Genomic DNA, 17,176 nt, shown 5'->3' on the forward strand with positions numbered 1-17,176 from the left:
ATTTTGAACCTACGATCTTTCATGTATACGGTGTTTGCCCACCACAAATTTCACTTGATGGGAACAGGATATTTAAATTGTGGCCCCATACACCAGAGGTGAACGCTTTAGCAGTGAACCACCGTCACCCCCAAATCCCCCCGCGAATTTTAAATGTAAGCTCTATGTTTCCTAGAATATTTTTGTTCGGTTCTCGCCTTTGGTGTTTCTCCTGCGCAATGTCTCATATGGTTAAGTTTATTCATAGTTTCTTACCTGTCTGAATTTACGTTAGATGGGTTTTATTTGATTAGATTTTTCTTCCTACAATTAGCCCCATTCACTTTATCATTCGGTTTCTCTCAGTAATAACGTACGATCTATTTAGTCCCACTGCTTTTGCCGAAATATCAATGAATAGTTAAGCATTAGAATGTTTCTCTCCTGCTTGTCTTTTTTACTATTATTTCCAGATTTCGCGCTTGTTTTATGATTATATTATTTTGTATTTAATAATTAAGTCATGTTTATATTCTGTTATTTATGACTATTTCCATTACCATTTACTAACATACTTAGTATTAGAATATATTATAACAAAAATCCTGACTATATTGAATAATTGGGGGTGTTATAGATTAAATATGTGAGCACAGAATTTTACTACGGGTTATACCATCCTACTTTTTATTACCACCTATCACCAGTCAATTGACAAATCTTAACAGTTTTTTATTACTCTTTTGGTGCTTTTGGGGCGCGGTGGCTCAGTGGTAGAGCGTTCACCTCCTATGCTTAGGGGTCCCTGGTTCGATCCCAGCTCGCACCGTGTGGACTTTATGGTGGATAAACACCGTGTTCGTGGGTTTTCTCGGGGTTCTTCACCTTCCCCTTTAGCCTAAGCGGCTTAACCGTGAGAAGTAAAACAAAGATTTCATTTTCTTTTGGAACTTTTGTATTTCTATTGCCTTTACTTGAAACATGAAACTACTTTCGACAGTAGTTCCACTACCATATTAGCCTATGTTCCACTAATATTCAGAATGATACCTTCCTTGCTTTGGTAGCAGCGAAACTCTCAACTATATTATCAGAATACTGAACTCAATAACACATCATCTAAGGGGTTAAAGTTGGGGGTCTCCAGGGAAATAAGTATAAAATTCAATTACAGATCGTTTATACATTAGATAATACACTTGAAGCAAACTGTGAACATACATTTGTTTCACTCCTAGAGAATACGAAAAAAAGCTACAATTCATTTTAACTACTTAAAAGGTATGCTATTTTTCCCTTGAAACTTCTGCTTTTTCCGTATAACGAATTGAAATTTATGTGTATATATACTGTTTATATTTATTTGGAATATGGTTTTAATTAACCAGTTCATTTCTTTTTTATTTTAGGTTGAATATAAATAAAGATTAGTGTATCAGACTTTCCTTATCCTTACCGATATTATTATTATTTCTTCGTTAAATACTTATATATAACCCTTTTTATTTATTTATTCGTATATTCTCTTAACACTTTTATTTATATTCCATTTTAAATAATACTTATATTCTCTATTCTCTATTTATATATAGATATTGGATTTTTTTTAGCATTACGTATATACATCTGGGGGGTAAAATGGAAAACAAGTGTACGCAAGAGTTATTAAAAGAGATTACTGCATTTATTAATGACATAGAAGAAGAAGAAGAAGAGGAAATCGCAATAAATAAAGAGACGCAAGTTCTTCTAAAAGAAATAGTTGCCGTAATCGGAATAGAAGAAGAAGTAGATCATCAGGGGAGGAAGGAAGAAGATGATGAAATGAAGAAAGGTACACAAAAGGAGGAAGAACTCATAGAAGAAGAAGAAGAAGAAGAAGAAGAGATGAACATCAATACCAAAGAGAAAGAAGAAGAAAGAGATGTAGCTATTGAAATTCAAATGGCAGAAGAAAAAGAAGAACAACTATTAGAAATATTGGAAAGTGCCGGTAACAGAATGATAACAGAAGAAGAAGAAGAGGAAGCATCCGTCCGTATTGTCCAAATTAAAAAAATGGTTAGAAGAAGGAACAAAAGAAGAAGACGACGTCGAAAAAAGAACAAAAGAAGAAGAAGAAGAAGAAGAAGGATTGCTAAATTTAACGTTCTCCCAAATAATAGGAGTGACTTACAATGAGGAAGAGAAGAAGACAGAAGAAGATGAGTTCTACGAAACTGAGCTAGAAAAATGGATTACCAATTTATTTCCCAATATTGAAAAAGAAGAAGATGATCAGCAAGAAGTAATATATCCATCAATTATGAAAATATTAGCTGAGGTTAATACAGAACATACAGAAATAGAAATTGAATTAGACGAAATAGAAAAAAGAATGGACGAGTTGCTATCCGTATTTGCAGCAGAACGAAACTCAAATGTGCAAGTAGGATTTTGAAATAACAGCCGTAATGATGTAAACAATAGATTTCATATAATAGAAGAACGTAGAAGACAATACAGAAGATACAATATGGAGGGTACAATGTTAAGATTCCGCCTATCCCCCGTGCGTGCAGGTAAAAAACCTTTTACTGCAATTGAAACAAGTCTACGTGCTTTAATAGATTATTTGCTACGTAATGTGGACCAGCATGATTACGTAGGAATAACAATCACAAATGAGAGAGAAGGACATCGCCCTTTTTGGTTATCGTTCAGAGAAGCAAGAAATCTCTCAGCAGAAGTTCTATGGACAAGTTATGAGAAAGTACTGCAAAGTAATGCGGCTTTTCTTATAAATGAAGATTGCATCGTGAATTTTCATCACGTACGCATGCCGAGAAGGCAAGGTGGATTGAAACAACATATTATGAATACTGAAGAATACGTAAAGGCAAAACGTGGTATTGTTACAATTAAGAATAAAGGTACAAGGTGTTTAGCACATGCAATCGTAGTTGCCATAGGACTGAAAAAATACAAGGGAAGAAATCAAACTGAATACAGAAGATATGTAAATCAATATAAATATATAATTGAAAAAGAAGATCTGTGTGAAGCTGCCGATGTAGATCTCAGCCGTGGTGGTGGAATTCCTGAAATACGTAAATTTCAGGAATATTTAAAGGATTATAAAATCACAGTGTATAGGGGCTTTTCAGGAAGTGATGTTATGTTTGAAGCACCACCAAGTGATAATGAAAGAACAACGTTAAATTTACTCTTTGTAGATAACCATTACAACGTCATTGAAACCTTGACAGCATGTTTTAGCTGTAGTTATTATTGCGAAAGCTGTCATAAGAAATATGAAAACAAGGATGGACAATTGAAACATTGTACAGCTGTATGTTATCGTTGTCATCAGAAGCCACCATGTGACTTTAAAGAAACCCATATTACTTGCAATGATTGTAATCGAGAATGTTATGGTCAGTCATGCTATGACTATCACAAGTCAGCGCCGTATCAAAATGGAAAGCCTTTATGTTCCATTGTGAAATGTTGTGTCCAGTGTTTGAAAATTTATGTAGTAAAAGAAAAACGTTCTCACGTATGTGGAGAAACTTATTGCAACATTTGCTATGATATAGTACCACCCAATCATGAATGTTACATGAAAGTGAATGAAAGAAGAAAATCATCTAAAGCCAATGAAAAAATTATCATGGAGAAGAAAGCTATGATTGTGTTTTATGATATTGAATGTACACAAGATACGAAAATAGAAGAGGAGGACGCAAACATATATGAACATATACCTAATGTTTTGGTTAGTCAACATACATGTTACAGATGTTATGAAGATAAAAACATCAAAAATAATTGTATCGTTTGTGGAAAACGAGAAAATATATTTGACGAAGAAAATGTAATAGAAGACTTTCTAAAACATCTTCAACAGCGACGTCCAAACATTAAATCAATAACATGTGTAGCCCATAATTCTAAGGGCTATGATGCACATTTCATCATTAAGACCATGGTTGAGAAGATGAATTGGACTCCAGAAGTAATCATGAATGGGGCAAAAATTCTATCTCTTAAAATAGGGAACTTAACATTCATTGATTCACTAAGCTTTCTTCCCATGCCCTTAAGTAAATTAAGTGGTGCATTTGGTCTTCAATCGTGCAAAGGATATTTCCCACACTTTTTCAATCGACGTGAGAATCAAACATATGAAGGTACACTTCCAGACATTAGATATTATGGAGCAGATACCATGAAAGTAGACGAAAGACGCAAGTTTCTCCAATGGTATACTGAACATCAAAACGATACCTTTAAAATTAAAGAAGAACTCATCAAATATTGTGTACAGGTTGTTGAAGTATTACGTCAAGCATGTATTTCCTTTATGAATACATTTGAATCTGAAACAAATGTAAATCCCTTATTTGAATGCATTACAATCGCCAGTGCATGTAATTTGGTGTATCGTAGAAATTTCTTAAAGGAAAATACTATTGGTATCATACCAAAGAAGGGGTATCGATGGAGAGATGTAAAATCAATTGAAGCAGTACAATGGATAGCTTGGGAAGAAAAAACAAGAAACATACAAATTACCAATGCTGCACGTAGTAAGGAAAAACGAATTGCATCAATGAAAGTAGATGGTGTATGGACAGATCCCAATACAGGAAGAATACACGTGTGGGAGTATGAAGGCGATTTCACACATGGCTGTATCTACTGCTACCCTAACGACAGAGATAAACCCATCTATAACAATGCTACAGATACCATGGAATTTCGATATGAAGCAACAAAAAAGAAAATCCCAACATTAAAAGATTTTGGCTGTGAAGTGCATGAAATATGAGGTTGTGAATTTAAAAAACAATTGGCAAGAAATGAAGAGATGAAGAAGTATGTTAGTAATCATCCGTATACAAAGAAATCACCATTAAATCCTCGTGACGCTTTTTTATGGAGGACGTGTGAATGCCATACGTTTGTATCATAAAGCACAAGAATCTGAAGGAGAAACCATACAAAACAAAGATGTTATTTCGCTTTATCCATTTATCTCTAAGACTAAGAAGTTTCCAATTCGTCATCTTACTATCTATCTGCCTGGAGATTCAAATATTCCCACCATTGAAGAAGTTGAAGGCTTAGTTAAACTAAGTATTCTACCTCCAAAAAATCTCGTACACGCAGTTCTTCCTTACAAGTCAAACGATATATTGATGTTTCCACTTTGTTGTACATGTTGTGATGAATTAAACCAGTCATCTTGTAATCACAACGATGAAGACCGAGTTTTACATGGTACATGGGTAGCAGATGAAGTAAGAAAAGCATTAGAAAAAGGATACAAAATAATAGATATTAATGAAATTTGGGCATATGATGTTGTTCAATATGATGAAGAAACAAAAAGTGGCGGCTTATTTGCAGAGTACATAAACACCTTCCTGAAAGCAAAAACGGAAGCTAGTGGATGGCCAGCATGGTGTGAAAAAGATGAGCTAAAGCAGAAGTACATTCAGCGATTTTATGAAAAGGAAGGAATACGTCTCGATGAAAATAAAATTCAACATAATCCAGCACTTAGAAGTTTAGCTAAATTAATGTTAAATTCATTTTGGAGAAAATTTGGACAACGTGAGAACATGGGTCATGTAAGCATTATTAACGATCCAAAGGAATTATATGAGAAATTAACATCTCATGATATAGACGTTCATCAAATATTTCCAGTAAATGATGATATGGTATATGTATATTGGCAATACACAGATGAAGTTCCTGTTTCACTACCAACAGTAAATGTCGTCATAGCCGCGAACACAACAGCACAAGCAAGATTAGAATTGTACAAGTATTTAGATCAACTGCAAGAAAGAGTATTGTATTTTGATACAGATTCAGTCATTTATACGCAAAAACCTGGTGAAACTACAATTCCAACTGGTGACTTTTTAGGCGATTTAACAAATGAAGTACTCGAGTATGGTAAAGAGGCCTATATTTCAGAATACGTCTCGGCTGGACCCAAGAACTATGGATTACGTATTTTTGATCCCAGTACGAAGAAGGAGTTTCAAGTATGCAAGATACGGGGCTTTTCATTAAACTATGAATCTTCAAAACACCTAAATTTTGATGTAATGAAGAAAATGATAGTAGATAGTGAAGAGGATGCGGAAGAAGAAGAAGAATCTCGTCCCACTGAAGTCAAAATTACCAATGAGAAAAAAATTTGCCGCAGGAAAGACCATACTATAGTCAGCATGTCCGAAACAAAAATTTATAAGATAAATTATATTAAACGACGTAGAATACCAAATTCATATGATACTCTTCCATATGGCTACACTACATCCAACAAAAGAAGAAGAGAAATGTAATAAGGCCCTTTATAAATATACGTATGAAGAAAGAATGATAATACTCTCTAACATGGACACGACGTGGAAACACCCCTTTTCATGTATTGTTGCCGGACCAAGTGGATGTGGAAAAACTTCCTTTGTAATACGATTCCTGTCCAATTTATCACGTATGGTTAATACATCGTTTCGTCATATTTATTGGTACTATGCAGAATGGCAAAATGCATACAGAGATATTTCGACAAAAGTACAATTTATTGAAGGATTACCTCGAACAAAAGACTTTTTACCTGAAACTGGACCACATCTTATTATTATTGATGATCAAATGTGTGAAGTGAACCGCAATATAGTTGATTTCTTTACCAAGGGTTCTCATCATAGAAATCTTAGTGTACTATTTATTACACAAAACATATTTCATCAGAGAAAAGGAAGCAGAGATATGAGCTTGAATTGTTCTTATCTCGTATTATTTAAAAATTCAAGAGATAAATCACAAATTAAACATTTGAGTTATCAACTAGCTCCTGAGAATCCAAAATTTATTCAAGAAAGTTTCAACGACGCAACAAAGTTACCATATGGATATTTCTTTATTGATTTAAAACAGGATACACCAGATGAACTTCGTTTTCAAACAAATATCTTTCCTGATGATATTTATCATTACGTTTATGTTCCATCGAAATAGAAGAAGATGTGTTTATAATGTTTGTTTTAAACTGTGTTTCTTCGTTCTGACAATATGTCTCCAAGAGTAAAACACGGAGATCTTCTTCGTACGCTGAGCAAAGCAAATCCTAAATTACGTAAAGCTATACTGGCCAATGCATACACTTCAGTGATTCGAAGTATTTGCCAATGTTGTTATAATGTATTAAAAGGGAATGTACCTCTTACAAAGACACAGAAAGCAAGATTAAAGCGATACAAGAGGACGCATCGATATCTTGTGAAGAAAGGAAACTCCATCCAAAAGAAGAAGAAGCATTTATTAGTGCAGCAGCAAGGTGGATTCCTACCGGCATTATTAGCTCCTATTTTAACAGGTGCATTATCAAGTTTACTATTCCGTTAGTACAATGGAACACGCAAAGAAGATGATTTTAGTTCCACCTGAAGTTCTGAATCGTATACAAACACCAGCATCATCATCATCATCAGCCCTGGAGAAACGTGAATCTAATTTGGATCAAGAAATGCAAGAGATTTTACAGTTATCATCGCTTAGTGATGAAGAAAAGTGGAATCAGTATAACAATATTCTTCAAAAATATTTACATTTAATACGAAAACAAGAAGAACCTGTGACACTTTCATTTACGTCAACTAAATCAGAGAAGCCTGAAGTAGAAGAAGAAATATTATTATCTATACCCAAAATGTTTCGTAAAAGAGCTGAATTACTACTACATAGAATGAAACATGATGATAATATCACGTGGGATAATAAAGGAACTGTTTACATCAGAGGTGATAAACTAGAAGGATCTCACATTGTAGATTTAATTTCTGATGTGTCGCGACCCCGGAAACACACAAATCCACCGGGATGGGAGAAATTTTGTAATAATTTATCTTCTAATAACACACCTCAAGAACTTATTGGAAATCTAAAACGTTTGTCATATATTTTACGACGAACTAAAGCATCACCAACACCATCATCGTCAAGGGAAAAAATACCTCTGAAATCGTTTCCAGAAGACGACGAAGAACCAGAAGAAGAAGAAGAAAAGGAAAAAGTAGTATCTCCTATAAGGAAAAGGAAACGTGCCTGTAAACGTCCAGTATGGTCAAAGTGGAAACCGTAAACAAACAATTAAGCAAGATTTACTACAACCCTTCACATCCTGCCTCGTTTTCAACTGTTAAAAAATTGTGGATAGCTACAAAGAAGAAAATTCCTATACATTGTATAAGAAGATGGTTACTGCAAAAAACAACATATACGTTACACAAACATGTACGTCGTCGTTTTAAAAGAGATTTCTATGTAGTGAATAACATTGATGATGAGTGGGAAAGTGATATTAATGATCTTCAATCTCTTCATAAATTTAATGATGGATATCGTTATATTCTTACAGTGATAGATGTGTTCAGTCGATATGCATGGGCTGTGCCATTAAAATCTAAAAGTACAAATGATGTCTTAAAAGCATTGAAACTTGTGTTCAAAGACAGAAAACCAATTACATTCCGAACAGATAAAGGAAATGAGTTTACTAATAAAACAATACAGAAGTACTTAGTGGACAACAAAATAAAACATATTACAACTAAAAATCCTGATATAAAAGCTAGTATTGTAAAAGGTTTTAACAGAACTCTAAAAGAAAAAATGTGGAAGTATTTTACAAAATATCAAACGTATAATTATTTAAATGTATTACCTCTTCTTGTGAAATCATACAATGAAGGTTATCATTCAAGCATAAAGATGTCACCTGCAAATGTTTCTCAAAATAACCTATTACAAGTATGGCATAATCAATATGATAATAAAATAAAGAAGAAGAAGAAGAATCCAAATTTATCAAAACATCTTAAGATTGGTGATACAGTACGAATTAGTAAAACTAAACGTACATTTGATAAAGGATATATGCAAAATTGGACTTGGGAAATATTTAAAGTGAAGAAGATAATACTAAGAGATCCACCTGTTTATGAAATTGAAGATTTAAACAAGGAACCACTGGATGGATTGTTTTACAGAGAGGAATTACAACCTGTGAAGTTACAAAAGACATTTTACATAGATAAAATCATACGTACAAGAAGAAAAGGCAGCAGAAAAGAATATCTTGTTCATTGGAAAGGATATCCTTCTTCTTTCGATTCCTGGATACCTGCATTATCCGTAAAGAAGATCGAGAAGTACAATGGAACCTGATGGAGATTTTTACGTTACGCTTCCCAGTAATAGTTCTATGGAATATTTTCCTGACAACACCTTAACATCATACACTACGAAACTTCATCAAAGAATGGAATTCCATGAAAAGTGGGAAGTGGCTATTGTTGAAATTCATTATCCCTATTCAATATTAAATATTAATGACGAAAATAATAAAATTTTTACAAACCTGCAAAAAGTGATAAATGGAAATTTATAACTATTCCTGTACTTTATTACACTGACATATCAGAATTGATAAAGATAATAAATACGTACAACAGATTCACAAATTTACATATTTCTTATAGTCGTGAGAGTAATACCTGTTTTATATGACGTCTTCATAAAGACATAGATGTAGACGTTGCATTATCACCAAGTGTTAGTGCGATGTTGGGGTTTGATCCAAGCGTTGATTTAAAGGCTATGCAACAAGGCCAAAGCATTCCAAATTTACGTTTAGGACTTCCATCTACAATGTATGTGTATTGCGATATAATTCAATCTGTATTTGTTGGAGATACAGTAGCACCATTATTACGTATCATAAATATGAATCCTGTGAATCATACATTTGGAAGTAGTGTTATAGAAAATTTTAATCCTCCACATTATGTGCCTATAGAGAAGATGCATTTTGAACACATCAAAATAGATATAAGAGATAGTACAGGCTCTCCACTGGCATTCACTTTCGGAACTGTATGCGTTAAACTACATTTTCGAACAGTGCGTCAACATCGACAAATATGAATAATCCATATTTACAATATTATCAAAAGCAAGCTCTTTCTGGAACTGGAAACGTTTATGTTGGTTCCCCTTATCAAGTTTTACATGGTATTGGAAGTTTCCTTGGAGGATTATTTCTGCCACTAGTAAAACAAGGAGCTAAAACAGTAGGAAAGGAATTATTAAAATCTGGAGCAAACGTTATTACTGATGTCATCATCGATAATCAACCTATTAACGAATCCTTTCATCAACGAATGGGTGAAGCAAGATCCGTCTTGCAAGATAAAGCAAAAAATAAACTGAAATCTATGCTAGGATCTGGATATCAACGAAGGAAAAGAAGAATTACACATCATTCCATCTTTAACCCTTCATCATTACACATCATCAAGCGCAAGAAGAAGAAGGGCAAGAGGAAACGTACACAGAAAACAAAGAAAAATCAGTCTTATAAGAAGAGGAAGTTATCACACGATATCTTTGATTAAATCATCACCATCATGGCTTTCTTACATCATCAATCCTGCGAGTGTGTAAAAAGTAAACTAGATATTTTTTTCTACAAAACCAACGCAAACCAGTATATTGGGTAATCATGTTGTTACATACAAACCAATCAGTTCACTAGCTGATAATGCTCCTATAGAGTTTGTCATCCCAGGAACAAGTGATGAATACATAGATCTACCACATACTCTTCTTTACATCGAAGCTCAAATCGTTAAGCCTGATGGATCAGCATTTGGTGAAAGTGATAAAGCTGTGGCTCCTATTAATTAATTTTTAAATTCTATGTTCAGTGAAGTGGAAGTGTATTTAAATAACAAACTGATTTCATTTCCATCTCATAATCATCCATATCGGTCATACATTGAAAAACTGTTAAATTATGATGATTCTGCTAAAAATACTCATCTTCAATGTGTATTCTGGTTTCAAGATACTGCTGGACATATGGATGCAACATCTAGTGGTAATAGAGGATTTCAACAAGGTTATGAATTAACAAAAAAAGTGCAAAATTCGACATGCTTGGACATCTTCATTGTGATATTTTTAATCAAGATAAATTTTTAATCCAAGGAGTAGAATTACGTCTCAAGTTAATTCCTGCAAAGCCAAACTTTTGTCTCATCGCTAGTGATGCGTCTGTTGAGGCTAAAGTGAATATTTTAGATGCTGCTTTACATATTAAAAAGATTAATGTTAGTCCTACAATAAAACTAGCACATAACAAGCTTCTACAATCAACAACAGCCAAATATCCTCTCACAAGAGTGCAAATGAAGTCATTCGTCATTCCAAAGGATCTTCAATCAAAAACAATTGATAATTTATTTATGGGAGTGTTACCAACTCGAGTGATTGTGGCGTTTACACAAAATGATGCCTATACAGGAACAATAACTTTAAATCCATTTCATTTCAAACATTTTGACATCAATTTCTTCTCTCTATACATTGATGGAAAACCTGTACCTTCAAAACCATTACAACCAAATTTCGAAAACAACCTCTATGTTTCCTCATATCATACCTTATTTTGTGAATCAGGCATTCACTTTTCCAATCATGGCAACAATATTCCTCGCCTTGACTTTCCTCAAGGATACACTATCTTTGTTATCGACATTACTCAAGATGGAGAAGCCAGCGCTGTGCAGCATTGCAACCTTATACGTCACGGCTGTGTTCGTCTGGAAGTTCATTTTAAGAAGCCTCTACCAACACCTATCTCCTGCATTGTGTATGGAGAATTCCAATCTCTCTTAGAAGTGGATCATCAGAGGAACATCATCATGGATTTTTAAAGGTGCGTTATTTAAATATCATATCATATATGTACATGTCTGCATTTTTATACATGATGTCCTCTACACTAGATTCATTGAATGCTTTACAAACAAATTCTTTATTTCACAATCATTTCGTTGGCGTATATGCAGCCAATGAATTACCAGCACATGTTTCACTACCTGCAGCTATCATCATAAATAAAGACAACTCGAACAAACTTGGCACACACTGGATTTCCGTATATATTCATACTGACGGACGTGCCCACTACTTCGATACATTTGGATTTCCTCCATATGTAATGCAACATATTCAATTTCTACGTAGAAATTCCACTTCTTATACATTTAATAATAAACAAATTCAAAGTGTGAAATCGTCCCTATGTGGACATTATTCATATCTTTTCCTATGCTTCAAAGCTAAATCAAAGTCCTTAAATGAATTTCATTACACTTTCTCATCAACTCCAGAAAAAAATGATCGTCGCTTGCTGTATTTACTTTTACAGGTAATCATGCCTTCATTCTTCTTCTTCGTTTGTTTTGATTACTTTCTTTTCATATTATTGAAGGTAGTCATTTCTTCTTCTTCTTCTTCTTTATTATAATGTGTTTGTATGTATTATTATTTGTTGTTTTATTTGTTCATGATTATAGATAAAATAAACTTTAAGTTTGTTTTTCATTTTTTTTTCATTTCAGAGTAAAAGATCGTCATCGTGTGTATGGACATCATCTTCATTGTACAGATTGACTTCTATCTACGTTTCATCACCATCATCAACAGCAGTAGTATCATTAATTGAACTGTGTATAGTCATCATCAGTGAACAATATATGGCAGTTGTGAAGTTATCATCACATGAACAATGAAAACAAAATCTAACGTTCTTTTAAAATGTACTATACTTACCGTCGTTTTAATTGTGTAAATAGTTTCATCAGCAATAAACACTTTGTGTTATTTTTTCTCTTTGAAAACAAATGTTTTATTTCTTATTTTCTCCGTTTCCTAATAAATAAATGTTTTATGATCAGTTATGTAATTAAATACACATATCATAAAACATATTTTTAAATCATTGAATTAAAGAATTTCATAGTGATTTTTTTAAAAAAAGATTCTAAAACTGATTTTTAATTCAATGATGTAATCACATAACTACATAATAGTAATGAATTCAAATACTTAATCAGTTATTCTTTCGTAAATTAAATCAAGTATGTGAATTCAATATTATTATTATTAAGATAGGACTTTTGTTTTTAAAATTTTAATATTAATTATTTTAGTTCCTTTTTTTAAAAAATTAAGAAAAGTCCTATCATACTTAAGACAAAGTTGTATAATAATAATAATAATAATAATAATAATAATTTCAAATACTAATTTTTATTTTAACATTCATTTCAAGAATTTGAATTCATTATTATTATTATTATTATTATTATTATTATTATTATTATTATTATTATTATTATTATTATTATTATTATACGTATCACTTATAATATACGAGGGAAAAAATATGTTATCATATTGAGGTGTATGAATCGAACACAAAACACACACAAATAAAACATTTCACTTTTCACTATATATATTTTTATTACATTTGATATTACGTTGTTTAGGATACATGAAAAAAACAAGTCAATTTTCTTCTTCTGCTTTATGACGAGTCGTTCACTTCATTTTTACCCTCCGAAGGTTGAGTTTCGGTTTTCCACCACCATGGCTGTGTCGATACACTATCAAATAAATCAGCCATAATTGAATCTAAGAGTTTTTGTTTGCAAAATACTTTCATTTCCAATTTTAATCGTTCACCATCAATGTTCACATCACTGTTCTTATCAAGAGAGACACTTGGAAAACTGATGTTCATACCATTAATAATACTCTGTTCATCTACACAGGTATGGATTCCGGCAAGTCCTCTGCATGTAAGACACTGCTATTGTACATGATTACGAATAGTATCTGTACACAAGTCAAAATATTCACGTAGCACAACAGTACAAACTTTACTGTTTTTCACAGCATGTTCAATACACGGTAATATTTCCAAGAAATAAAGCCAATCACTTGAAGTTAAGTACACAGTGTTTCGAGGAGCGTGAAGTGTTCTTTTCTTCTCTAACATCACTAATTTTTCACCCATTAGTTTTTTCACCATCAGTTCGTTTTTTCGACCAAGAGATTTCATAAATGTAATTTCCACTTGAGAATTTAAATAGTCCGTAACAAATGGGGTCAAATGTACAAGTTTCTCTCACTCTGCCAAATTTAACTCCACTCCAAACACAAGTCCTTTGCCAACAAGAATCACTGGTTCAAATGTATCACTATCCAGTCCAATACAAATTAATTTGGTTTTCATTGAATTAAGTCCATATTCAACATTTAACAAGTACTCTTTCTTGGTATCCATAGTTGACGCACAAGCACTCAAATACATGTTACTCCAGTCGCTGGTCAGCACAGAATAACGACACTATGCATACAGATGACTGTGTATGCATGAAGAGGAAGGGGGCGAAGAGGAAAATTCATGCTTCATCTTGTTTGTACATGCTACCATACACTTACGACGAGTAAACCAGTTCAGTAAATTCTAGATCGTGCATGTTACGTCCAGATACATTAATCTTCATTCCTTTATATATTAAACAGACATTTCCACTTTGTAAATACGTTAATAATGCACCATTACCTGCTTCCAATTTTTCAGTACATCGGCCAGGTAAAATCACTTTTTCGCCTCCTTCAAATGTCACACATGCCTTCCTACCATATACCGTTGTAATTATCTCACAGTTTACAATACGAAATGGTACTCCAATCTCCAAATCTCGCATTTTTGTAAAGGGTACCATTGATGGCTTATTAAGTTTATCTAATAAACTCATTGACGATGACATCTTTAAATTTTTTGACGTTTCTTCCTTTGCGACAGCTGCTAACAGAATGATCTACACAAGCACATACGTTCCGCTTACGCTCTTCGCAAGAGGTGTGGGGGGTTTGTGGATTCAAATTATTAGCCAATAAACGACAAGAACACGAAAAGGGCGTGTTTTATCTTGTTTTTTTACATCTGGTAGGCGTCCAAGAGTATACTTCCTTATTATAGCATAGCAACATACTGGTTTACACCGGTTTAAGCCCCGTGGGAACGTTCCCACGGCCAAAATTTTCCCACGCTTATGAACCCCCTCTATTCTACTCCTCTTCTTACGGGAGAGGTGAACCGTACATTACCAGACCCAATGGCTGATGTAGACTGTCTACCTTTAAAGACAATGGCCATTTGGGAGCTCCCCTGGTAGGGTCGTGGCTCCTGCACCCAGCTCACACTACTGGGACGAAGGATAGACCCACTTCCTCAGCGCTCCTGAAGTACGAGTATGCGTTAGGATGCTAGGTACCCCATCCCGGACCCAAGAGAACGCATTACACTCTCTTTGAGGGCAATACCTACATCATCCTCCCGGTAGGCGTTGGATCCTCCCACCCAGAGCACACCAACTACCCACTCTTTTTAGCGTGTTGGGGTACCACGCAGCCTTATATCCCGGACCCAAGGGCACGGCTTAGTTGCCCATTTCGGGGGATGCCCAAGGGCTCACCCCCGCCGGTAGGTACGGCAGCCGAAGCTACCTACCCCACTGAGGACGTCATGGGGTCACACGTACTCTCCCAGATCCAATGGCACGAGTTAGTCGCCCATTTCGGAGGATGCTCCCCGAAAGTACCAGCAGCGAGCTGGGTACCACTGTCACCCTATCTCCCCCGCATAGGTACCGCTCCCGAAGAACAATTCGAGAGCGGCCAAATCACGGGGGTCCCTCCCCCTTTCTCAGCACGGGCTTGGGAAAGGCCACGGCGAGTTTAATATGGAAACAGTTGAAGATGAATGAACAAAACAAAAAGTGAAACAATAAAATTGCATGGGGCACATCGATTGATGTTGTGTCAGTGTCGCTCACCGCCGCATTTGATCGGGACACAGGTCGCAACTTCAATATTTTAAATGGAAACAAGCGTAGAGTGTTACCTCGGTCGATTGATATTTAAACACTAAATAGCGTTATGAGAAAAGATTTTTCAAACCGAACCGAATTGTACCGTTCACAACGATCGGTAGAACTTTGACAAACTAAACTGTCCAGAATTTTTGAAACGTGGTTTCGTTTAGTATTGAATAACCAAAACTTAAGCCAACTCCGTCAAAGCAAATTCAGCTGTCTCCAAATGGAGCTGACTTTAATCTTTAAGTCACTCGTAACATACGACCAGTTAGCAGATTTGTGTATAATAAAATAATAAAATAGCAATGAGCCTAAAAGTACTCATATAAATGTATATACATTTTTATATATCTTTTGTATGTATGTAGATAGATAAAAATATAATACAACTGGATACCATGTATGCACAAATATCTTGGCAATACAAGTATTTAATGCAGAAATGATCCCAATAAATTCCTTCAAATTAGAAGCATTTCATATGTCAACGGAATAAAACAAGTCAATGGTAATGATCAGTCTTTGAAAAAGATGAATTTCGTTGTGTTAAGTTCTGACCTATTAAGCCCCCATTCCACAACTCCTTCAAATTCGAAAATGTTATTATTCCCCTTGTTTACCTTCACTTTTAATATTCCCGCTCAAATAGCAGCTTGCATGTGTGTCTTCATATCTCTCATTTTTCATACTTTCATTCTCACCGTCGTGATTAATATTATAAGAAAAACGTGATTAACTAACCAGACTCATCATCATCAAAACGCCGAACACATATTTCAGTCTTTAATTGTTTCTGTTTTGAAAACGCTCCTACTTACAATGTAAGTCAATATTCGGCAGCTTGTATATCACATCGTTAAAAAATCATTAGTTTAGCTTTCTGTAAGTAATAAGCAAAACCTTTTTGTGAGTTTTATTAAAACGTTTGGATTGCAAGCGTAGCGAGCCAGAAAAATTCTTAAAGAATCTATTTCTTTGCAAACCGACAACAATATTGATTTAATAGGGCGCCAATACTATTACGGGGCACCACATCGTTTTCTCATTTTCAGCACTTCTTTTTCCTCATTGCTTGTTCGGTGCCCTGTTGCTACCAGCTCCCCCACGTAGCTACGGCTCTGGTTGTGGTATCTTCTCCGTCACGATGTAGGTTTTATACATTTGCTAATCGTACGCATAAATATCATTCCCTGACAGAAGAGTTGCACTTAGTTCAATTCTGGAACGTGAACACAATGGAGAGGAACATTCTACCATTTTTCACTTTAATTTCGCTTTATGTCATCACCATACGGCCAACGAATGTGATTCAGATGTAATGGAGGAGTACACACATGTGGAATTGGCACACATTGATCTGGCATTCGGGAAAGCGGACGGTAATGGCC

Source organism: Thermobia domestica, chromosome 10 (genome assembly GCF_964235325.1).
Source record: "Thermobia domestica chromosome 10, izTheDome1.hap1.1, whole genome shotgun sequence".
Taxonomy (NCBI): domain Eukaryota; kingdom Metazoa; phylum Arthropoda; class Insecta; order Zygentoma; family Lepismatidae; genus Thermobia; species Thermobia domestica.